Source organism: Anser anser (assembly GCF_964211835.1).
Source record: "Anser anser genome assembly, chromosome: 26".
Classification (NCBI taxonomy): domain Eukaryota; kingdom Metazoa; phylum Chordata; class Aves; order Anseriformes; family Anatidae; genus Anser; species Anser anser.
The window spans coordinates 1,385,039-1,409,944 of record NC_139747.1 but is presented as its reverse complement, the minus strand read 5'-3'; the positions used below and the strand labels follow the sequence as shown (position 1 = coordinate 1,409,944).

The window sequence follows — 24,906 nt, the reverse complement described above, 5'->3', positions numbered from 1 at the left end:
TGATGCAGTTACTGTACAGCCTTGTTTAGCAATTAAGATGCTCTCCTGCATACTTTACATCATGAATATCATTGATAATTGTGCAATACAGTAATTGAAGATAGCAATGATTAATTCCTGCGATAAAACTTGTCCTTGGAACAATTGATTTTACTGCCAGAAATGTACAAGCATCCTGATGGAAATACTCTCACATAATTATTGTTATTAGTTTAAGCTTGTTGGAGGAGAGAGAAATGAAAAAATCAATTACTTTGGATTTGTCATCACTAATCTGTTATGATCACTTTAATACAGCAGTGTTATAACTCAAGGCATGGCTTTCCTAATTCATGAGCTATTAGAAAAGTTTACAGAAATTGTAAGAACTGAAAAAAAAAAGGATATCATGAGAGGAGATTACAGCTGTTAAGCTGTAGGACGCTTTCTTTTCTAATGCCCCTGTCTTATTAAAAAAACAATGATGGGGGGGGAGGGTACCAGCAGACTGGTCGTTTGAGTTCTAGGTTTGTCCATAGCTGAGCTCACACAACTGCTGTGCATGAACCAGTCTAAAGCTACTTGCTTGAGGGAATATTGTGGAGCATATTTTTGGAAAGCTCTTGAACTTGGGCCTGATTTTTTTTTAACGGGATGGTAAACAGCATTGAAATTATTATTTACTGGTCAATAGTTCTGCAAAACCTGGCTCCTGCAGCTGCAGGAGTTAAACCTATTTTGAGAGTTCATATTCATTCCACTGGAATGGAATGACTCCTGGTATGTATTAGTGAAACTTAAAGGAAATTGCTCACAAATCCAACAGAAGAATGCTGCTCATCTTTGAAGTATCTCATGTTCTTATTTTCCTCTCTTAAGCAAGGTTAGAGACCATGAGAGCACAGAATGTTCCTGCTTACTTGCAGGCTTGGTGGGACAAGCTGATCAGCCAAGTTCTCCTGTGATTTTTTCTGGCAGCTAAACTGACTTTGTTATTTAGAAAACTTATTTCTATAGCTTTACTTGGATTCCTGTTACAAATAGGAAATCTATTCCACTTTTTTGACTTATACCCATCAAATATCTGTCAGGTCCATCCTACTGTACTCAAGCTAAATGAACAAAAATTAAACGTAATAGCCACTCCATTACATTCTCCTGCCTAATGCCATCAACTTCTCTTGGTTCTTTTAGTTGAACTTTTTATTAGTGGATTTGCCAAAATAAGAACCTCGTAAAAGTGCATCTCGGGCTGCTTTTAGGATGCTGACAGTTTGGCAACAAAGGCCATGCTGCTTCTATGCACTACTAAGCAAGGGTGAGTCCTGACACTATTCATTTCCCCTCCCTTGTGCCCACCTTAACTCTTGTCTGTTTTGGCAGCAGTGCAATGGGGAGGCAGGTTGTACCAAATTAAAAAGACTGACGTAAGCGAAGCAGAGCAAGTGGTTCTGACCTGTCAGTACTGGATTATCACAGGATGGGTTCCAGTGGGCTAGAGGGCATCACAGAGTTGTCTTTCTTATAAGACCTTTAGTAGTTTGAATATTCTTAAGTTGGTATTTTACCCTTACTTCCCATACCTTGGCAATTGTATGACTTCTGTGTATCTTCTGTTTGGCAAGTGGGGGAAATAAGCAGTTAATTTGACGTAGCTAATGCTCTAAAATTTCTATAGTTAAAGCCATTTACACAGAAGCTGTCGCCCCCCCCATCCATAAGGGTGGGAGAGTAGCTTGGGTCTGCGGTGTAATCAGAGAAACAGAGTGTAACAAGCAAAGCTCTAGCAGTGCATGGACTCCAGATTGTAGCAAGTAGCAGTTGCACGCTGCTGGAGCAGGTATTAAGCTGATAAATCATCAGTGCATATTCTGTGAGGAGGCTTTTAAAAGAATTATCAGGAGCAGGGAGCAGACTGGTAGAAAAAAGGAATTTTCTCTCTAATGGCTGCTGGAGGAGGTATTTACTAGGAGCTGTAATCAGAGCTGGGTAGGCTATAGCACAGGAGTGCCTTTGTGAGGCTGGTGGTGTGTTGCAGCATAGGATGGATTACAGCTGAAACAGACCTGCAAGATGATTCATTTTTTTTGTTTAGGTAGTGGAGAACAGAAACTATCGCAGAGTTCTGCACTTATGAAACAAAACAACTTACCAGAGACTGAAACCAAAGAGGGTTTTTCCCATTGCATTCCCTACAGAAAACTTACATGCATATGGGGGTGTTGAGTCGGGGCTTGGGATGGGCAGAGCTCTGGATGCCTTTTTGGGCAGCTCAGTGCCTGATCCACTGACCAGACTGCAAATGTGCTCAGGTCTGACCCAATGGTTAGATGGCCTCTATTGTTTGTGCTGCTGCTGAAGTTCTTCTAAATCACCCGCAAAATACAGGAGGGTAGGTAGATGGGGTCTGTGAAGTGACTGAGTACACTAGTGATCCGGACTATTCCACTTCCAGCCCTTATTCTAAGGGTTTAAAAAGTACTTTCTGAGTCTGCAGAGGGGGATTGCTATATGTATCTGTTCTTATATGAGTTAAATATGTTAGTATTACTGCACATCAAAGACCTTTGTGTATTTGTACATGTACCTGAGGCCAGTACTATATTTTTGTATTGTAAGAAATCCTTTTAACTACAAGAACATTAAACTGAAACCAATTATTTACAGAGTTGGTGAAATGAGCCCTCTGTCTACTTTGTAATAAGAGCCTACAAGGTGTTAGTGTTGTTATTGGCCCTGTCAGAACTCCTTTCCAGAATGTAAATCTGTGGCTGACTTTTACAGTGCTGGCCAAGGAGGTTCTGTGGCTAATCAATATTTTGTGGGCAGTGAGCCAATGTTAAGGCCAAATTGTTGAGTAACGAGAAAAGCAAAGAATACATGAACTTGATGCTTTGAAGTTCCATTGTCAGTGTAAAGATTTAGGATATTGCATCTGACCTGCAAATATTTCTCAGAAACCTACAGCATTAACGTCTGGACAATCCTGCTGAAAATCGTTGGTAAGAACATGACAAAAGAAGTCTTTGAGCACTGAAATGAGATGCTATAGTACTGTTAATTTCAATGACTGGGGATGATGTGAACATTACGGATGTTACAAATGACAAGTTACGGGACAGTGGATTTTTGTGGAGATTACACTCAGGTGGCCCCAGCAAGACTGGGAGGTCACTTCATTCATTCTTAAGTGCACTTAACAGTAAGCCCTGGCTAGGGCCATCAGCCCCAAAGGTAACAAACTGCCCCCCTCTGGGGGACAGGGATACACTTCTGATGGTCAGGGTGGTCTCTGGCTGCTGTGTGTCCTCTCCTAGTTATCTTCCTGAATTCTGAGAGCTTTGTGACAAAGCTGTATGACCTGGTGCTCATCAAAAGAATCGAAATGCCAAATAAGTCAACCTGCACTGAAGCATCTACTTCAAAATTAGTCTCCAGATTATATGATTCATCATGTTATACCTTGTAATAGAGATTAAATGATTGTTTCTGCTTTGTAGTATATTTATGTATGTGTCATTATTGTGGTTATTCATTTCAGGATGCTATTGCACTATTTTGTTGATGATGTTTTTGTGGGCACACTACATCACCACGTACATGGTCACCCTAACAAGTCTGTGCTCAGCTGCATGTCACCCTAATATCTTGCTTGCTGAACCTGCAGTGACTGTATGAATATGCTGCCCTGAATGATGGATTTATATTATGATAATGTGCAAAACTTAAATGCTCTCACTAGGGCTTAATGAATGCATCCCAGTTAAAAATAATTAATTCTGCTCTCAGGGATTGATTTGGACCACAGGATCTGTAGCGTAGCTAAGGCTTCTACCCTTAGCCCTGAAAACAATTTTCCCAGCAATGAAGATTAATCCTTTTTTATTGTGTTGATGAAATAACAACACGATCATAAAGCATAAGAGAACAAGGGGAAGTTGACAAAGTATATCTTTGATTAATTGCTGTAATAGATTGCAGGTTGCTGACTGAGGAAATTTTTTCAATACTCATTTTTCAGTGTTTAAAACCTTAATGTGAAAGGGGAAGACAAAGAAGAAACAGCTAGCTAAATGCCATGAACAATTTTATGCATGTGAGCCACCTAGCAAAGCAGCCTGAAGGACAGCTGCTGTTACCTTGAGTGGGAACTCTGAGACAGCAGGATAGAAGGACAGTGCAATGGTTAATGTGATAAAGTGGGGCTTTGGACCTAGCTGCAGTCCCTAGCTTCCACCTGGGTATCTGTAGCTTCATCTAAATTATGTTAACTAAGTGCTAGAGCTTGTACTGAAATAGTAACTTTCTTTGTAGCTCATACGTGGTGCTTATCTTCAGTTTGGGACGAGGTCCTGGTTCCCTGAGGAGCTCACCTATGTTAAAGATGACCATGTGCTGGAGGACTTCGGGACTGAATTTCTCAGCTCTGCAGTGTCACGACAGAACATGTCAGGACCAAGGTAAGAGACTTCACTACGTGTTGAAAGTTGCATTGTTTTGAGCAAAAAGCTTGTTGCAAAAAATATATAGTCTGTATTTTTAATTTGTTTTTTGGTCATCCACTGAAAATCTTTGGCGTTTGAAAATCTGAGGAATTGGTAAACTATTGGCAGTCTACAGATGATGAAACTGAAGTATAGGGAAATGTAGAACTTGAGCTTAAAGAATTCTAAGCACAGCTCCACAGTTTTCCAAAGCTTTTTGACTTCTGACTCCAGCAGGGGCTGTGACAGCACAGAATCTAAGATCACACCTTGGAGTGCCACTTGTGAAAACATTAGCCAAAGTGACTTATTAAGCTTATCAGAGAATCAGTGGTGCAGACAGGTCTATACCCAGGGTATCATGGCTCTTCCAATTAGTTTAGGTAATTAGGAGAAACAGTGATAGTCACTAATTAAGAGTGGGTTGTTGCTCAGTTAGATGGGCTTTGGTACGTACGCTTCCAAAAGAATGGAGGACAGATCCCCAGGAGGGACAGTTACTCTGGTAAAGATTCCAGCAGCTGTTCCAAATGATGCACCATGGACCTGTAAATTTAGCAGATTTTGTTTTCTTTTCTCATTTTGAAACTAACTGCTGTCACATTAGAATCAGCTCAACTATTTAAAATTTTCCCCAGAGAGGCTAGTAATTAAAGTACATTTTTCCCCTTCAGTTGCCAATCATGCAACTCTAAAGTGGGTCGTCACCTATCTTGTTAAACAAAAATCCTCATGTTCAATAAGCAATACAATTTCCCTCTAGGGAGGGGAAAAAATCAAAATCAGGAGGAGATTGAGGTGCTAAAGAAAATGCCTATGCTTGGTTTATTGGACCCCCGTCTCCTGGAGCAAGCAAGTCAGACATACTATGAAGTTAGGTGCTTTTTTACAAGTTATGCTGCTTCCGTGAGCTCAGTTCATCATTTGCCTCTGCCTCCTACAGAATGCAAGGAGATGTAACCCATTTTTGCCGGTGAGAATTTACTTCTTTCAGTTTATTTTTGCCTGGATAAAAAGCATACAGATATTATTGCATCTTAGCTAACCTGAGGTGGTTTGGAGAGCTGCTGAAACTTGCCCTACAGACACCTTGTAGGTTCCCTGGGAAGGCAATTGGGAATGGAAGAGCCTGCACTAATAACCAGCGTAAAGTTGAGAGGAGTGTATGCAGTGATTTATCCTGATACTGTGCGCAGGGCTGGGTTCTGCGCTGTCTGAGGAACAGCTGCCTCTCCTCGAGCAAAATAAGCCATGACTGGGAGATATTTGCTCGCCCTTACTGGAGGGTGTACGTGGCTGCCCTCGCTCTGCGCTCCCAGATAGGCACAGCAGTGGGGAAGCGGTGCTGCGAGGTAACGGTAGGAGCACAGAGGGTGCTCTCACTGCCCATATGCATTAGTTAGACAACTCATTCCTTCAGCTATCTGAAAAGTCGACTTTCCTGCAGCTATCCCCATGACTTAATGAGCTGCCTGTCTCCTGACACCCGGACCCTGGGAGAAAGGAGGCAGAGCACAACCTCTGCCAGGGCTGCTGCCCCAGCAGCTTGGTTCGCAGCGAGGTGTCGGCGGTGCGGCAGCCTGCAGTACCATCTGCTGGCTGACACCACCCCTGCTCCCGTGTTCCGTCTTCGTATGGGCAGAACGATGTTTCCTGCTAAATTACCTTCAAAGCACAGGAGAGAGCACTATAGCTATGGAAAAATAAGCATTTTGACATGCTGCTCCTACTGGACGGTGGGACGGTTATATCTTTCACAGACCTTAGGCGGGTGCAAGCTATCAGGCACCGCGTACTTTCTCAACGGCAAGTTAGTGCTATGCAAATACAGCAACCTCATTTAGTAATAACTTCATGGCCCATTATATTTAACTGATTTTTACTATAATTGTTTGAAGAACTTAATGAATTGCACTTAACTATTTAATATTTATTCATGTACTAGCGAGCTGATAAACCAATTGAGGGATAGAGCACTGTTTGATTTGCCCTCTGTACAGTAAAGCAGTCCTGTTCTAAAAGGGGCAGAGAACTCAGCACAGTATAAGGCATGTGTGCCTACTCTGATTCCTCCCAACCTCCTTTACCTGTCCTAAGAAGAGGTGGCTCTATTTTTGGAGCTTATACGGCCACTAGTAATGCCCAACAAAATGCAGAGGATAACAAACTCCATGTATAATAAGCTCAGCTGGCTTTCTCTATGTATTATAGCTCTTCTTTCATGATCTTCAGCTGGATGAAATTAATCACCACTATTAGTGCTATTACAGCACTGCACACTTTCATACAAAGGCTCTATAAACATTTAAGCTTCGCAAGCCCTGTTGGTGGAGCTCCATAACAACAAAAATGTCTGTGACTTTTGTGCCCGCGGTAAATCTCATATGGATCCTATAGAGGGGTTGATGTACAATCATGTACCAATTGTCTTGTCTGCTAGCATTAGATGCAGAGCCACAATGAAGATGAGTTATCTGCTATGCAGACAAGGAGCTTCAAGTATGGCCCTTTAGCACTGTGGTGTGCTGTCCTGTATGTGCAGCTCTCTGCGTTTTAATATGCCAGACAGTTGAACTTGCTTTTTCCTATGCATGAGGCACTGTGCACTTGGCAGTAACTGGGCACTCAAGGGGTCATAGGCTGAAACAGTGTCACCTCAGAAATTGGGCACAGAGCTGAGGCAACAGAATCAAGGTCATAAAACCTTGCTGCAGAGGTGGAAAACAGAACTTAGAACTCATGTGTGTTATGTATGCTAATACCCGTAGTAGAGCTGAACTCTCATCATGGATAGATGCTGCTTATTGGAACGTGTGAACTCCGTCAAGGGGTTGTATAACTGATGCTAATGAGAATTGGGACAGCACAAGATAATATTCCCACAAATAGGGCTCTCAAATAGGAGCCAAAGCTGTTTTGTTGGCTGAGAGCTGAGAGGATTGCTGTTGTCCAGAAAGATGTCCTGGGGACTCCTCAGGCATAGCTCTGCTTTGTGTGAGCAGCACATTGCTGCGGTGTTGTCCTGATCAGGGTGTCGTCTTATGAATGAACCATGAAAATTTCTCTTGCTGATCCTCCAGGGCACGTGGTGAAATATTTTTGAGGCAGAACACTGGTCTTTAGAACTTGTCTAAAGAGTTCTCCAGTCCCTGCTGCTCTCACTCTTCACCAGCATTGCATTCCCTTACTGTTATTATTTTTAAAGTATTACCTTCTACAATTTATTCTGGGTGAAGGATTGCTGGTTTTGGTACTTCAGGGCACATGACAAAGCAGTATAATTTCAATAGTTGAACATATATTGTACTGGTTGGACAGAATTTCTAAAATGATTATGGAAGGCTTATATTAGCTCACCAGAAGGGAGGACACTTCCATTTCCTTCACCTGTGAGGAATCATTCTTCCCACCCACTGTTGGTTCACGAAATAGCTATACTTATATCAAGAGTGGAAGTGAAACAAATGTAGTTCTTGATGCAAAATGTCCATACAAATGAAGCCACGAAACAAGAACTTGTGAATTCTCCCTTCTGCAATGGAACTTCCAGCTTTTGCATAACTTCATGTATAGCTCCATAAGAATTTCTGTTTTTATTTTTATATAAAACACTGTATACAAATTGCAAGTACTATCTTAGTATTTCTGTGGCACACTTTTGGACATTTTATCATTATTCTTCATTTAAAATGTCAGCCTTGTTCTGACAAATCTGTGCTTGGTTTGAATAGCGTTACAGGTGTCAGGCCAGAGCTGTCAGAAATAGTGATAAAGACTGCACATTTTCTTTCCTAAGAGTAAGCATAAATTCCCGTGTAGGAAGACTGGATTGAACTGTTACTGCAAATTGCAGGTTTTTCTATACATCAGGATCTCTCCACAGTAAAAGCTAGAGACTATTTTAGTTAAATCTGGAGTTTCATTTTCAGCAAAATAGTATTTTTCCTGTCTCAAATACATCTTGCCTGTTAAAACTTTCCTTTGACTTCCCATCTATTTTCTCTCCCGCTGGGCAGATACGCATGTTTACAAGGGGCCATGACAGGAAAGCTCCTGTCTTGATTGCTCTGTTCCAGCCAGGTTCAAGCACCAAGCTTTGTCACTGTATTCTCTAGGCACAGGAGAAAGAAATGGTTAAGAACCGTATCTTGGTAGGGACGGAGTTCTGGGTCATGGGATCTCAGTGCAGAAACATGGAATTTTCTTCCATTTCTACACATTTCCAAGCTCAATGTGGGGGTAGGGAGTCTCAAGAAGAAATTCCCATGCTGCAGACTTCTGCCCAATTGTTTTTAATTTGATAGTCTACCTTCTCTCCAAGCATCAGGTACTAGCTGGAGTCAGCATAAGGACTTGATGGGCTAATGAGCTGATATGGTTTGTCAGACTACAGCATCCTTAAACTTTCTCCATTTGCACCTTGGTAATGTTGCTTACATGTCGAAAAGTTGGTTACTACAGCATACGGGAAATTAGGGTTGAAAATCTGCCACAAGACTTGGGAAAAATAACTGAGAAACATCGCTTTTGAGATGAGTGCAGCATTAGCTGTTGTCCACACAGGGAACTCTGTGTCACTTTTACGTAAGGGTAAGGGTGTGATTTCTCTTGAGTCACAAGGAACTTCTTCCATTTGTTTCATTGTATTCCTCTGGAAACCCCCTAACAGTGTAAGAAGCACATGCAGGGCTTCCAATTAAGAGCTATGAATAGGAACAGTGAGGATATGTGTTCTGAAATCCATCCATTAATCAAACACTTCAGTGTGCCGACGCAAGTAATGTTCTGCTAAAATTGTGGTAACTTTAAAAATTGTTTCAATGTAAAGTCTCTCTTCCCTTGTTCTCCCTGCTGAATTGCATTTATAACAGAAAAGCCAATCCAAACAGTAAGAGCTTACTAAGGAAAAACAAGTCAAAACAAAAAGGCAATTTAAATCTGTGCAATTTCCTCAATTTTTCTTGTATGTCCTGGTTGCTGGTCCTCAAGGGATAGCTGCACTTTCTGATCAGTACTAATACAAAATTCATATTTGTCTGGGCTATTATGTGCAAAGTAATGGGTAATCCCTCAGGTTAGAGTGAAAAGCAAGTCAAACATTGCAGGAGACCTTTCCATTTTGAAAGATTTCGGAAATAAGCACAACACAAACATATAAGGGGATCCAATTATATGTAAACAAACTGTTATTGCAGTCTCCTCCTTAGAAAACACAATTAGATTGCCAACAAGATTGCTTTTGGATTACTTGGATTAAGCATTGTATTCAGAAGCTTATGAAGTTCCTGGGATTTCATTTTTTTCTGAATCTTTACGTTTTAAAGCTCAGTTATATAGGGCTTACAGGATGTACTAAGGTGCATCTGCACAGTCCTCAAGTGCATCTATTCCTTTGAACAGATGTTACTGTGGTAAAATGTGGTTCCTGGTGATAAGGAAACGGTTAATCCATATCTAACAAAGATATATATAATACTCAACTTGCTGAGTAACCTGAAGTTAATTAAAAGAACCTCATAGACATAAAGTAATACAGAATTAAGGCTGTCACTTTCTGATAAAGTACTGAAATCACTTTAGCTCTGTCCTAGGGGGAGATATGCCTTCTTTCTTTGCGTGCAGTCTTTAGTTATAGAGTACAAGGATGAAAAAGTGATTCAGCTAGTCTTTCTCTCTTCATCACCAGTTACTAGAACCAAACAGTGAAAATGAGATTAAAATGTTCAAGAGAACTGTCACCTTTTGCTGGTTTTGAGATTCAAAGATTTTTAAATAATATCTGATTTAATGTTTTATGAAAAGATTCCATTTAAGTTTCATTAAAACCCTGGCTCCATTTCATCAGCCTTCTCACAATGATGTTTTCCCATCTTAACCTCCTTTTTAGTGTCAGGTGCTTCAGAGGGCAAGAAACTTTGAAGTGCCTTGAGTAAAATTCTTACTTAGTAGTCTTGTCTAATATTGTCTTTGGTAATATTGCATTATATTTGTGCTCAAAATGATTTGTGGCTTCTACCCAATATCCTCATTTTATACTATACTTATTTGTGACAGTAGTCACAAGATGCACTACATTCAAAATCCATCCTGAAGGTGCTGTACAATCCGTTCCTTCCATTTGGCTTTTTTGTGGAAAAGTAAATAGATAAACGAAACTTCGCCTTAGTTGCTAATGTTTACATATTGTTCTTAAAGTTTCTTATTCATGCTAAGTTTGTAGAGGTCCTTTTTTTTTTCTTTTCTTTTTTTCTTTTTTTTCTGGGGTAGCTGTGAAATTATTCCTAATTTAACAAGTGGTCACTGATGCAATGATGGTGAGGACTGGGCCTTTGAATATTACGAATGAGATTGGGAGTTCTGGACTGGAGTGAACATGACAGTCAATTCAGCTATTCCAGAAGCTTGAGTTATGCTTGCTGTATTAATGTGTAACCCCAAGTCTTCCAGGAATCTAAGCTGATAAATCAGACCTTCCTCATGATGGGGAAACGGCTTGTACTCTTGATCTCCAGACTAACTTCTCTTGGTCATCTCTTTCCAAATGGCTCAAACAGAAGGATATTGAAAAGACAAAAATAGAAATATGAAGCAGGCACAAAATCACCAAGTATCCTACATCTGTGAAGTAAGGCAGTACCGTGAATATTCCACTTATTTTTCTTTTCATTAAATATCCTTTTCTGCTTGTTGTGGAGTCTCTCTCATAAAGGCAACTTAGTCCCTGGCTGTCAAATCTTCTTGTCTAATTCTCCACTTGCTTGATTATCTCTTGCAAACATTGCTGGCTTGAAATATCAGGCAGCTTTGAACCATGGTAAATAATTCATTTTTTTATGAACTTTGAAAACTTGGTGCATCATTTTATTCCCCAAAGTGAATCTGCCTGGCACCGCTGTTTTCAGAACAAACCTCTGCTACAAGGGATAGATAGGAAATCAAGTCCTGAAGGAAGTCGTGAGGGATGTGTGAATGAATTCTCCTGAGAAGGGCAGTAGGGTTGTTGCTTATCTGGTGAATTCCTTTCCAGATGAGAATTTCATGAAAGAACAATAACAAAGCCCCAAGTTCACAAGTCCCATTGTTCTCATGGGGCTCTGGATCCTTTGGTTTACATAAAGAGACTGTTCACAAAGTGTGAATAATAGTGAAAATAAAACTTTAAGTGTTTTTATTTCCCTTCTGTTCCAGCTTTCTCATGGCTACAAAACAGTAAGTTCCTTCCTTGCTGTATTTTCTGCTTAACTGCCAGGCCTATTTAAGTGTCTTTTGTAGCAGTTTTCTAATTTCACTATTGGTTTAATGCCACCTCCCTTCTCTTTCCTCGTAATTGATTGTAAGAGAATGCAAGATCTGTGTATGTATTGTACTAGACCAATCTAACACTTATTTTGAAATCAAATAGGAAAGAGGATAAGATTGTTTCTCACTGCGCTGCAGAAAATGTCTATAGTTCAACATAAGGTTTGGGAACAGAAGGTCTTCAGGATCAGTCTGACCTTCCATGGATTTTTCAGTAAACTGAGGACTGTGATGCAGTCATTGATGCTAACAAATAATTGCCTGCTCTCTTGAGTAGAAATGAAGTGGTATAAGATAATTGTGACCCATTTGGCCTGAACAAAAATCGGTGCTGCATCACTTATCCTTTGTGATCAGAAAGAATGAAGAAAAATTGACCATTGTTCCATTTCTTGTTCAATTTTTGGAAGTCACTGATGTTACTGCCAGCAGACCTATTATTTTTCCCTTTTTCTTTTCAGGAGCTAAGACTTAGTTTCATTCAGGATATGTGAAAATAAGAAGGTAAGTCTTGCTACATTTCTGGTGTAATTAACAAAGTTTAGGCTACGCTTTTTGCCAACAAATGTAACAGTAACAGCAACCAAAGAGGAAGATGTAGTTGTGCCAGCTAGAGAACCTTTCTTTTCTTACAAATTTTGTCTCCGTCATTTGGCTTCCTTACAGAAGCTTCTATTTGTGAAATTGAATGGGGGAACCTAAATGATGAGTTCACATTCAGAGATCAGTGGTGAATGATGCTGGAAAATTAGGTGGGAAGGATGACATTTTCTTACAGGGACAGTGAAAATGAGGGTTAATTTTAATTTCTAGAGCTTTCCTTTTTATTGTCTTAAGGAGTACCATTTCCTGCACACATTGAAACCAAGAATAGAAGTGGGTGGTGTGGGGGTGAGAAATAATGCAGTGAATCAGAATTTGAATGCTATTAAAAATCTATTGATGGGTCTGATTAATTATTTCTACGGCTGATGGAATGCCAGACTCTATAAGATAGCTTAATTATTTTCTAGTTAGTGTTAATCTCAGTTAAAGAAAACTCTCAACCGGAGAAAAAAAGATGACAAGAAATGACTGTTATTCATGAGTCTCTTAATCTATAAAACATCTAAGATGTCATTGCATGTATCTTTGCTTTACTTGTATTTTATTTTTTTAATGATCAAAACACTTTGTTCTCAAGTTCTTGATGAATCATTGTGTGACAGTTCAGAAAAGATCTAAATAGATGATCACTTTCATTAAGAAATGAAACTGATATAGGTGCAAGCCTCTATACAAGTCATGGGCGCCTATGTAGTTGATACTTTCTATCTATGTGCACAATATATCTGAGGAAAAACAAGTCATGTGAACTGAGAAAGACCTCTTCCTGAAGTATATTCACATGCTTAAGCCCTCAAATTGGAAGTGGAAATGCCTAATTACTTTTTGATGAAGAGTCTAAATATCTAGCCTTAAGTCCCCTAAAAGAGTCCATCGGTATCTCATGAATTGCACACAATATTTTTAAGACTCTAAAGTTTGCCTTAGGTACTGGACCATTTCTGCTAGTGAAAAGATAACCTATAATCTATAGCATTTGCTCCCAAGTCTATTAAACAGGTTGTTGAGGTACTTGATCTGATCAGTATTTTATGAATATGTGGTGGCAATAAAATAAAGCAAAATACCCAAGTGAGCGCATCTGCTGACTGCTTTGTATGGATCAGAGTATGGTAGCACAGCGAAAGAGAAATGTAAAGGAAGCTGGTAACTGTAGCAATATCTAAAGGAAACCACTGTGCTGTAAAGTCATAAAAGCATGCCATGTAGAGCAACAGAGCTATCTGATTTGGGGGAAAAAAGCCTTTATGTAGAAAAACAGCATTAGGCTGAAACTTGTATTCTCTTTTGAGAAGTCAAGACAAAGGACATGTTCCTACTGAAGCTTGCTGAGTAGTGTATAGACACCTGGCTTTGGGTATGCCTGTCGGGTATGCTCTACTGTCGGGCACAGTTCATAACCTTCAGTTACTGAATAGACTTCAGACTACTTTCTTATTAACATTCTTATATATTCATGTGATGCAAACAATCATCTTTGTTTTGGAAATCCTGTTCATAGGACAGGGACCATGTAGGCAGCACTATGGGATTCTCTGCGTCTGCTGACCCTTTTGTATGTTAAGGCTAAGTGGCATCAGATTTCTTAATTACTGTAGAAATAAGAACTAGGTTCTCTGCTAAAATGGAAAACACATAAGGACATGTCTGTATCTTTATTCTCACACAGAAAACTGGAGTATATTGCATATATTAATGTAATGATTTCTTTAGAAATTCAGGAGGCAACTGGTAGTTCCCATCTTCATACATATACACACAACTGGTTCTTAATGTGCCTTAGAAAGCTTCTGCTGCTGTACCTCAGGAGAAGTTAGTGACTGATATACTTGATATTTGGGTTAAAAGAGCAAGCCATTTTCCCTCCCTCAAACCTTGGTGTTGATTTATTGAGGCCTCAAAACTTCCTCTGTTATTTGGGGAACAAATTGTGCCTTGATATGTCAGGACACTACTGTGATAATTTCACTAATTGTAACCTGCATGTGATTTCATATATAAAGGTTTATGCATATAGAAAGATATATTTGAAGGTAGAATGATTCAGTAAATACTGTATATTTAGATCATGCTATACCAACTTTATCTGGCGATATTTCTGCTGAATTCATTATGGCATAAGCCAATGTCCCTTTAAAGTATGCTCAGACTGCTCTTGCAATACTACATTTTACCTCTGAGGCTGCATGCAGCATCTCTTTCATCTGCTCCTTGCTGTATGTACATACATCTTGTGCTGCTGGTTTCGTGCAAAGGAGTCACTTGTATGCTGCCAGAACAGATGGCTATTCTGATTTCAGCTTCTGACTCAATTGCTCCATTTCCTAGCAAGCTGAGTGCCCAAGTGTTTGCATGTGTCCTGTGAAAGGAGGAAATGAACACTTCTGTTATAAATTTGTATCTGAATTTCTACCGTTCCACTAAAGTTGGCATTTCCTAATTGTACCTGATAAAAGCAGATTTGGGAACACCTTCCTTTACCAAAGGACTCCTAAAATTCCCATGTGGTCAGTGCCCAAAGAAAAGAAGTGGCTGTATAGATACCCTCATCAGGGCTCTAACAAGTAGATGCTGAATTCACTTGCAAACTCTGGCTGGAGGACAGACAGCATTGCTGGCAGCCCTCTCTATCCTATTCTGCTGTGTCTCAGAATAGCCGTGGAATATTGCTGGAGAGGGGGAAAAGCCTCTCTAGCTGTGCTGTTTAATACCTGGCATTACTGCAGTTATCTTAATAACATGAAAGCTTAGACTGGGTGGTTCAGTTGGTCCTTCGCATTGTAATGTTCCTCCATTGCTTTGTAAGCAATTTCATGCTGTAAGCTAACTGAAGATGTCAGTTCCAATTCTGAACACTTTCTTGCTTTTACAGGAACCCTTTACAAGATTCTAGGGTATGTATTCTGGGGAGAAAAGGCCAATGTGCTAAAACACCACCTCAGTGAGAACAGCTGGTTTATAATCTTCTCTTTGGAGGAAAAATAAAATTAATAGGTCTGTTTTTGAGCATTCATGGTAGATCTGTCATCTGTTCCTCAGCCCAAATGACAAGTGAGTTATACAACGGGGCTTTGAAAAGTTCAAACCATATTGTATAGCAGATGCTCTGATACAATTATTCAGTAACTCCACACAGATTCCCCATTGTCATCTCCTTCCCTTGAGGCAATTTATGACCAGCTCTTTGCAGCATTACATTATGACTACATTAATCCTAAAGATGCATTAACCTCACCTCTGGCTTTACAAATTTTTGTGAAGTTCAACTCTCTACTGCTCTTGCCACTTCCATGCACTGGGTTTGTTCAACACCGCGTTTTGTTATTAGCGTCTAAGGTGATCAGCCCGATACTAACACTTCTTTTCCCCCTTAACTCTGTTCTTCTGGTCTTTGTACATTTAATTTATCCATAAATCCCACTGCAGTAGTGTCCTGAGAGGATAACGATAGTTATCCTTTCTGTCATGTCTCATTTCCTAGTCAGTCTTGCCTCAAATTAACATTGCTTGGCACCTCTCCATGTAGAAAATACCAGGTAATGTCCACAGTCATTATTTCAAATCTGTTCAATTACTCATACTTAGTTGAATGTGCACCTAGGAGTTTTCATCTTTTGTTTTGAAACTTCCACTTATTTGCTTATCTACAGTGATTCTCAATTTTCTGGTTTCTCTGTTATTTCGTTACAAATTTTGGGGTCACGGTGACAGACTGTATTTCTTGAGTACGTTGAGATGTAAAACTGAAACGAGTAGCCATGCTAATGTTTTAGTTGTATAAATTTTGGTTGCAGAAGACTCCTACATAGTTAATGAAAACCTTCTCTGAACATGGCCTATGAATTAGAAAGGTCCCTTCGTAATGCGCAGTAAATAAAGATGTATCTCTGAGTAATTTCTTGTATATTATGTTGGTTGTGACTGCACCAACTGACCCAGGCATTAGCCAAAGCCCAATATTGTAGCTGCCCAAGTTTTTCCAGATTTTTCCTTGGGAAGCCTGATGAGCAGAGCTGTTAATGCAAACGTCTGTCTTAGCAAATGTTATATACCACTACACAGAACAAAGAGCTGCTCTTGCTGTTGCTACCCTCACTGAATTGAGGGGACAGTGGGAGAACAAAGCAAACTGTTTTCTGATGACTCTTTAAAAGCTGCTGTCAGACTACATAGAGAAGAAATACTAACTAGGGAAATGTGAACATTGTTTTTAACTAGCAGAGAGCAAAGCTGTTGGAAAAAAACCTCTATTCTCTAAATTGGAACTAAGTTGCTGAAAAGTTGATACTTGCTCATTTCTTAATTCTACATCTGCAAAATGGGGATAACACCTTTTCTGTTTTGCCTGTATCAATTAAGTTCTGTGCGGACTGTTTACGATGCTCTTGTGGCATGTGTAGTACCATGGGATATTGTTAGAGTTCTTTGAATCTTGTAATAAATCAGGAGGCTTGTTCTGGGTGCATATCCAAATGTTATCAAACTGCAACGTCTTGGCCAGAAGTATGAATCAAAATGGAAAAAAAAAAAAAAAAAAAAGAACTGAATGAGAAAGGTTTGATTAATAATTGACCTGAGTTTCCCTAGAGGTGCTGTGCAACCTGACTCTCTGAACTGCATCACCCATTCCTCACTGAATCCCTCTGTACCAACACTTAGAGCTGAAGTTTAACACGCTGACCTCCAGTTGATCTCAAGAATGATATTATCCTATCCATTTCCTAGAAAATTACAGTTCTTTGCAGAAATGCATTAAACTATCAGATCTTGCTTATTAGGGATTTCTCAAAGGGCTTTTAACTCCAAATGAGCTTTGAGACCAACTAAATCTCTGAAGCTGTAGTTTCCCTCACTGCTAGGAATGAAAAGTGTATCTTCTCTGCTATAATGTGAGAGCAGGTTGGTGTGTTTTAAGTTGGGTAGCAATAGGCAAGGGTTGTTATATCTCAGATGGAAAGTCTCAGCATTGCTAAATAGCAGATTGGCTTGGGCTCTCTAGCAGTGCTGATCTGATAAAAATATTGACTACAGTGTGTTTAACATTCCCTTTCCCCTTTTCCTCTGTGGAATCACCCATAGGGGAATTCTGAGGGCATTTCTGGCAGTCTGAAACTCTTAAGCCATTATCAGGACTGCAGTAACAAATACTGTTCTGCCAAAGGAGACATGAATCTTTTCTGATCAGTTCTTGACATCTGTATGATTCTGGAATACTTAAAAAGTAAACTATGTAGATTTAGAGTCCACTTTATGTATCTGCTCTAGCTGGTATCGTCAGCTTTATTGCTTAAAACAAAAGCTATTTCTACACTTGCATGAATGGATCATTGCTATTTTGCAGGAAAAACAAGAGAACTGGGGGTGGAGTGGACCTTAACCTGTGTCAGTGTTGGTTCAGGTAAACGCAGCAGCCCAACACTGACATTCTTAGCTGCAAGTTGAAAGTGAAGGCTGCCTATTTCCTAGCAGTTCAAAGCTGGAAGAGGCATAGAGTGAAAATTGTACAATGGATGTTACACTTACTCTGAGGACGAACCGAGTTAGGGCTGAGTTCCCAAACAAGATGGGAAGGATTAGCACCTTTCCATTAACATCTCGCATCTCTTACGTTGTGGACTTTATTCTAATGGTCACAAGGCTGAAAGCTCAAAGCATCTGAGTGTCTTTGAATCTCACAGATGGCTGAAGATTAACTCAGCATTTTTTCTTATTACTGAAGTACTATACAAACATGTAGACTCCAGTTCTTTCTTTGAGACAATAGCATGAGATACCCTGTATGAGAAAGCAAATGTTTTCAATGTTCCCATGTATGTCACAGGAAAATATATATTCTGTGCTTCCCACAGCCTGTCATAGCTTGGCTGGTCTGCAGTTTGCAGTGGCATAATGCTAAGGCAGTTCATTTTTCCTTGTGAGATATATAATACGAGTTGGTAGATATTGCGAGAGGAGGAACTAGACTGTAGCCCTAGGAGTGCCCTCATTCAAACGCAGCAGGACAGCTTCTCAGCAGCATAAATGAGAGCTTTTGAAGTGGGGGCTTGGGATCTAAATGGTCTCAACCTTTGAAAGCCACTCCCTTCCCACTGTGATTTTAAATTCTCTCTTTGCTGGATGGAAAGGATTTCATCCTTTGAGAGAACAATTTTGCCTCCATATATTATATGGGGGTTAGGGGAAATGCTAACCATTGCCTGTAGTTTGTCTATCAGATAACTTTGTATTGATAGCAGTGTGTGCAACATGATATATATGCTGTGTGTAGCCGTACAGTCAGGTGTAATGGCTCTTTCCTGTGTCCATTCAGCAGGCTGCCTCTCCCCTTATTGTTAGCAAGACAGCAATCTTGCATTATTACCAGCTCTGGTAACAGACATGCAGTATGGCTGGATTTAAATCACTCTCAATGAGATATTTCCAAGCTTTGCAACTGGCGTAAATGAAAAACTGGAGAAAAGCAATAACAATTCATAATCTTCTAAGTCAGAGCTATAAATCCCCCTCAGCTTGTTAATTTAAACAGAGGTATTGTGCTGTGAAAAGGGACCAAATATAAAAACTCCGCAGCCAGACAGATCTTAGCAGGTTCTACCATTAAAGTCTCTCTTAAGCAGGTCAACATGAAGAGCAGAACATATGTCTACTTGAGGGAGGAGATATATAGTCTTCAAATTTCCTTTTTGGCTGCCACAGCTTATTTCTTCTGGCTCTTCTTTGCCACCATGTTAAATAGTGGTTGCATTCCTTAGAGGACAAGGCAAGCAATCATCTGGAATACTGCCGGAAAGTAGCTGGACTTCTGAAGCACTTCTATTTACCATGAGCTGTGTACAGCTTCTCAATATGGGTTTGTAATGCTTTAAACAAGTTAGTGCTTTGGCTTTCACTAGTAAGGCTGAAGCTAATATAAAAATGTCTAGCTATGAAGCTGTAATATTTTAACTAAACCTATATGAAATCATAGTTAAAGGAGCACGTGTTTGTGCACAGGCAGGGTCTAAGCACGCTGGCCTTTGTAGCTGAAGTGAAAAACCAGCTCCCTAGCTGCAGCAAATTCCTGTCTCTTTATCAAGCACAGAGACACTGTGTGATGCCTCTCAAAAGAATGGGATGCAGCACTTAACCGAGGGAAGTAGTCTTCTTGTGTGCCTGTAAGTGCCCTCTACTGCCAGAATATCCTTCAAACCATTCAGTGGTTTTGACACTTGCATGAAAAGGAAGGTAGGTCCAGGAGTGATTATGCCATGGTAACATGTCAAATCACAAGGAAGCAAAGTTGCTCTGAACAGAGCTGCATGTCATAAATTAAGCAACTCTAGATCACTTTTCATAACACCAGCTGCTTAGCACAGACACCCCCATCCTTCATTGTACTGGGCCTCTCATCAAACTGACGGGTCTACCCATCACCTGGGTTGTGATATTCAGATTGGAAAAAAAATACATTTTTTTTCTGCTAAATGGAAGCTCAAGTTCAATCCTTTGTAAATAGGTCTTATCAAACCCTCAAAATAAAGTGGAAAGGAAGATACGTTACCTAACTTTATGGTAACTAGCTATACAGCTTAATTATAAAAACAAAAGCACATAAAACAAACCTCTATTCAAAGAGTCAAATGCCTCTGGGTTCTCCGTCTTTGCTATGAAAGGCTGTCTCTTTCCCTCCCTGAGCTGTGATCATCATATTTTAAACACAGGCTTTCTGACTTGAAAAGCACAAATGAGGTTGAGCACAATGCAGGGTTTCCCTTCTGGAGCCAGCTAAAAAGATTGATGAAATAACAGATAGTCTTTAGCAAAATAGCAAGTGTACCTGACGGGAATCACATATCCATTCAAGGAGTATAATAGCAAGAGCAATGCATTTTAAACATACTCCCAACTGGTCTGTCAGTAACAAATTGGACTTGTCACATTCTCCAAACAGTTTTAGTGAGAACATTAACAATGTTAATGATCTGTGGTCTCAGCAGGAGAATGAAGTTTGGGTCTAGTTCCAGGAAAGCATGGAATGGCTTGCAATTGTTTTGTTCTTGAGACTGTAGGCTTTTCAAAAAGTATATGATGTAAGCTATTGCTCAGTGTGGAAATTCAGAATTGGTATTCATTATGCACTTGGTCACATAAATGCGTCAGCATAAGCACAATGTGACTCACTTGGTATGAGATTTCAGAAGTTTACTAACACGTTTCTGAAGATCATGTAAGGGCTAGAAATCCTTGTCACCCCGTTCTGGGTACCAAGATGCTGTGAAAATTTTGGGCTTTGCTTATATCCACATGTGGGTTTTAACTCACAGAACTATTTCAGACTGACTGTGTGTATGTATGGTGTGTGCATGTGAAAACAAGGGAAAAAGCAGGGTGGGTTGTTGCATGCTTTTATGGAATTAGCATTTAGTCTGTTTTGATGCAGGTTTCTGCCAAGGTCTTTTTGAAGTCATGAAAGCATTGTGTGTATTTTCCGTATCCAGGCATTTATCAAGAAAAAAAATACCACAAAAAAATGACTAGAGTTATGTGAGGGCAGTCATGTTAACAGAATGGAGAGGAAATAAAAATGCATTTTCTTATTTGTTTTGAAATTTTATGTCACATAATACTATGTTCCTCAATTTCTCTGGCTGTTGAAGAGGATTAATAATGCAGAGCTGTGTCCCAGGTAGAGTGATGTAAGTGAAAGGCTCGGAGATACCCACCTGGAAGAACTGTTCCCATTCAGGGTAACGTTACTGTTTGACATTTGTAGGACTTTTCTATAAAAAGCAGATTAATCTCATTTTTTTGGTAGTGTCTTGCTACATGAGAGGAGATGTGAGACTTTCACAACTGTTTGTATAAGATCTACTACAATGGGACCCTCATGTAGATATCGTGGTAGTTACATAACAGTAAAAATCCTCATAGTCATCCCTCTAAGTTTTTCACTCTTCCTGATTTGAAATACAGAAAAGAGTTCAAGGCAAAATTATCCCATACACCCTTTCAAGTGCTTAAGCCCGTGTAAAAACAAAAAAAATACAGTATTTTGTTTTTCTTCATTTAACAATCTTATTGTATTACCTGTCTTGCTCAAGGTCTAATTCAAAGTAGAATACTTGATGAGGAAACATTCATTGTCAAGTACACAGGAAAATACAGAAACCAAGCTACCTGTTTCTCCTAATCTCTGGTAATTAAGCCAATGACCCAGGCTCAGAATGCATACCTAGAGGAGAGAGAAGCTTGGAATGATGAGTTCAGGTTGAAGCCAGCTGGTAATTAATTCTACAAGGAAAAACACCATAATTACTAAAAAGTAATAAAACTTTACATTATATTAAAGAGCCTAATATGTTTTCTAAAAGGATTCTATTAAATCTAGTGCATTAGGAATATGCTATTTATAAATGCAAGCCTTGCAAAATGTCAATAGCTTGGTATTTACCTAGGAAATTAGGCAACTACATAAAAATAAATAATTATATTTAAAAACACATTTAGAAATTCTTTCATTAATGAAATTAATTTTATAATCTTAATAAGGCCTGTGGTGCATAATCTTTCTAATTTCTGAAGCTCTGAAAATAAAAGCCATCAACAGAAAATGAGAACAAAAACCAAGGAAAATCTCCTCTTTCTTGTTTCCATTTCAAAACCAAAAGGCTGTGAATTTAAGCCACTTTTAAGGAGAGCTCAGAACTACTTAGAGCTCTGGGTCAGGGTGTGGAAAGCTGTGTCACTTTGACTGTGGATGCCCTGCAAGTGCTCAAGGCCAGCCTGGATGGGGCTTTGAGGAACCTGGTTAGTGGGAGGTGTCCCTGCCCCTGGCAGGGGGTTGGAATTGGATGATCTTTAAGGTCCCTTCCAACCCAAACCATTCTGTGAGTGGGACAGGGATGAGAGGGTTGTCACTTGTATCTGATGTAACCACGTGTGATATAACATGACTTGTCCTTACATGGCTGATGGGGAAGTAATTGATTATTACAACTGATGCTGTGTCTTGTTCTCTGCTACTGATTATTTTTCTGTTCAACCACTCAGTTGTGCCTTAAAGTGAAGACCTGATACAGACTTCAACATGACATGGATTCCTGCCTGGGCTGCTGGGAAAGACATTTAAAGCAATAAATGCAGACTTGCTTGAGCTTCTCAGTGGAACAGAAAACAGCTCTTAGGGCAAATAGCTCCCTACACCTAAGAAATGTTTTCTCATGTGTTTTGCTCTGGAGTGGACTACTGTGTTTTTTTTAGCAAGTTTCACTACCACGTGTGTGCATGCTTGAGTGTGTATAGAGTTTGACTAAGTTTACTCTGCTAATACTTAAGATAAGGCAATGTTCTTTCTCATTATGAAGAAAGGCAGAAAATAGAGATGCCAAGTCTGTAGGGAGGGCTAAATGCATTCGCAGTCTATGCAGACATTTGTTCTGGGAACAATTCCATTGCAGGTGTGCAAAGGAGCTTCCAAAACATCCCAATTACATCTGAATATTATTTTTGAAAATGGATACGTTTTAAACAAGTTGTTGTTTTAGTAAATTTAAGTGCTTTGCTGGTTTACCTCGGGTATGAGGTTGATTGCACGTGAACTACCCTCTCCGTGACTGGCTGGCATCAGGTACACCCAGTGTGGTAAAGGCTCAGCCTAGAGGCCAGCCTGGCTGGGCATCCTGCTGACCGAGCAGTAACGGTGAAGGTTGAAGGCCTCTAGTTCTTCATCACAGCATGCTCTGGCTGGGACCAGGCACGACCGTATGAAGGGGTATGCTTTTCTATTGCTCGTGTGAAAACTGCTTTTTGGTTCATTTCAGCACCAATCTGCCAAAGCACGTTGCAGAACGTGCCAGGAGATTTAGGTATACCGTTACAGAAATGAGCGAAGATAAAAAGGCTATACTCTTTAAACAAGCCTTTAATGATTTTTAACTTCAGATCATACCTGCAGGCTATGGAGGATCCCTTCACCTTCTGCTGAATGCTGGGGTGCTCGTTATGACAGCTGTTTAGTGCAGAAATAATGCCAGGCAACATTTTAGTACTGGAAAAGGTCATATTTGTTTTGCAAGGATTATGTGGCTTTTACTGTGGTAAATTAGATTTTCCTGAATGGGTCGGAGTCCATGGCATGAAAATCTGTGTGTCAACATCTCTGAACAGTCTTCAATGGAATGAAAATAGTCTTGCAAAAATTGTCTTCAGTTTGATGACTTCAGGTGCCCAGAAAAGCTACCATCTGTCTCCTTCAAAGGTCAGCACTCCCTCTTTGACGTTGTTCCTTCACTCATTGTTTTTGACTGAAAAAGATCCCGCTGTAGCGAACACCAGTATCTCAGTCCTTCTGACGTGCAGACCCTCAGATGATCCTTCCTTACTTCTTGTCTAATAAAGCAACAGACCAACATGATAGCTGTCACAGATTTTATACTGTGTTAATAAGTATTTTAAAAAATCCTCCTAACTCCAATTTTATTATATTACACTTTGTTGGCACGTGACTTCTGCCCATTAACTTCTATTGTAGTCCCACTGGTTCCAGAAAAACCTGCATTAATTAAGCCCGTTGGAATGCCACGCTCTCACATGCCTACAGCAACACTGAGTACGTTGTGCTTTGCTTGATCAAGATTTTTGGTTTTGGAACAAGATGGGAGAAGAGAAGGAGATAGCAGAGGTACAGGTATGGCAGTAAAAAGAGGATGCTTCTGAGTTTAAATATGTTTACACTGTAAACAGAAGAAAAGGTGGAATTTCCTGATTAGTCTGGGAGAGTAATCAAAAAATAATAAATAAATAAATGAAGGCAGATAATTTGTGTGTTTCTGACTAGAAATGCAGGGAGGAGTACAAGGAAGTAAACGCTAAACCACCAGGCTCCATTCTCACAAGCTCGTCATCCAGGTGGGCTCCCTTGTAGCTCCTGCTCAGAGGCAGTAAACGTTACAGCTTTACAGTGAGGAAAAAACGAGACCTGCCATTCCCAAAGGATGCAAATACATCTCTGCCTATGACAAGCAGTTAACAATACGGATAGCATCTGCCTGGGCTTTTATCATGATTTAAATTTGTTTTCCATTCACCAGGCTCGATTGCAGGAGAGTAATATTGAAATGTGCATGAACCACTAGATAGAAATTTTATTACCACCTCTGTGGTGCACCTACTATAGAGAGAAGTTTATGAGGGGAAAAAGATCACAGGCTACTTTGTCACCTCCAATATTTGTGGTGCAGATTGGAAGAAGTAATTGTTTTTCTAATAATAGAGAAAATTCTCGGCTGGAGGCGTAGTATTGTTTTAGCCCAGGGCTAGGTGATGTAATCTGCACTGTATGGAGTCAGCGATCTGCCTTACAGCGATTGGTTTGCAGGATTACTTCTTACCAATCTTACAGATGATATACCAGTGCTGGGGGCCTTACAGCCATTAGACTCATTAAAAAAAAAAGCATGCCCATTTTTCACAGCTCCGAAGTTGTTGGCACCTTTGGGTAGTGCTACAGTCCCCGAGACACGAAGAGCCAACTTTATGCAGGGTAAATGACATTGAACAT

At 39.9% G+C, this 24,906-nt stretch overlaps 1 long non-coding RNA gene across 2 annotated transcripts; it reads left to right on the top strand.

Moving 5' to 3' along the window:
- Positions 1-24,453, top strand: LOC310886868. 2 transcript variants are annotated; one of them, XR_014575514.1, is made up of 4 exons: positions 1-2,981; positions 4,294-4,439; positions 12,224-12,266; positions 22,398-24,453. It is a non-coding gene; the product is annotated as an uncharacterized lncRNA (long non-coding RNA). The 2 variants fall into 2 exon arrangements; XR_014575515.1 differs by having other exon boundaries at positions 1-4,439.
- The last annotated feature ends 453 nt before the right edge of the window (positions 24,454-24,906 follow it).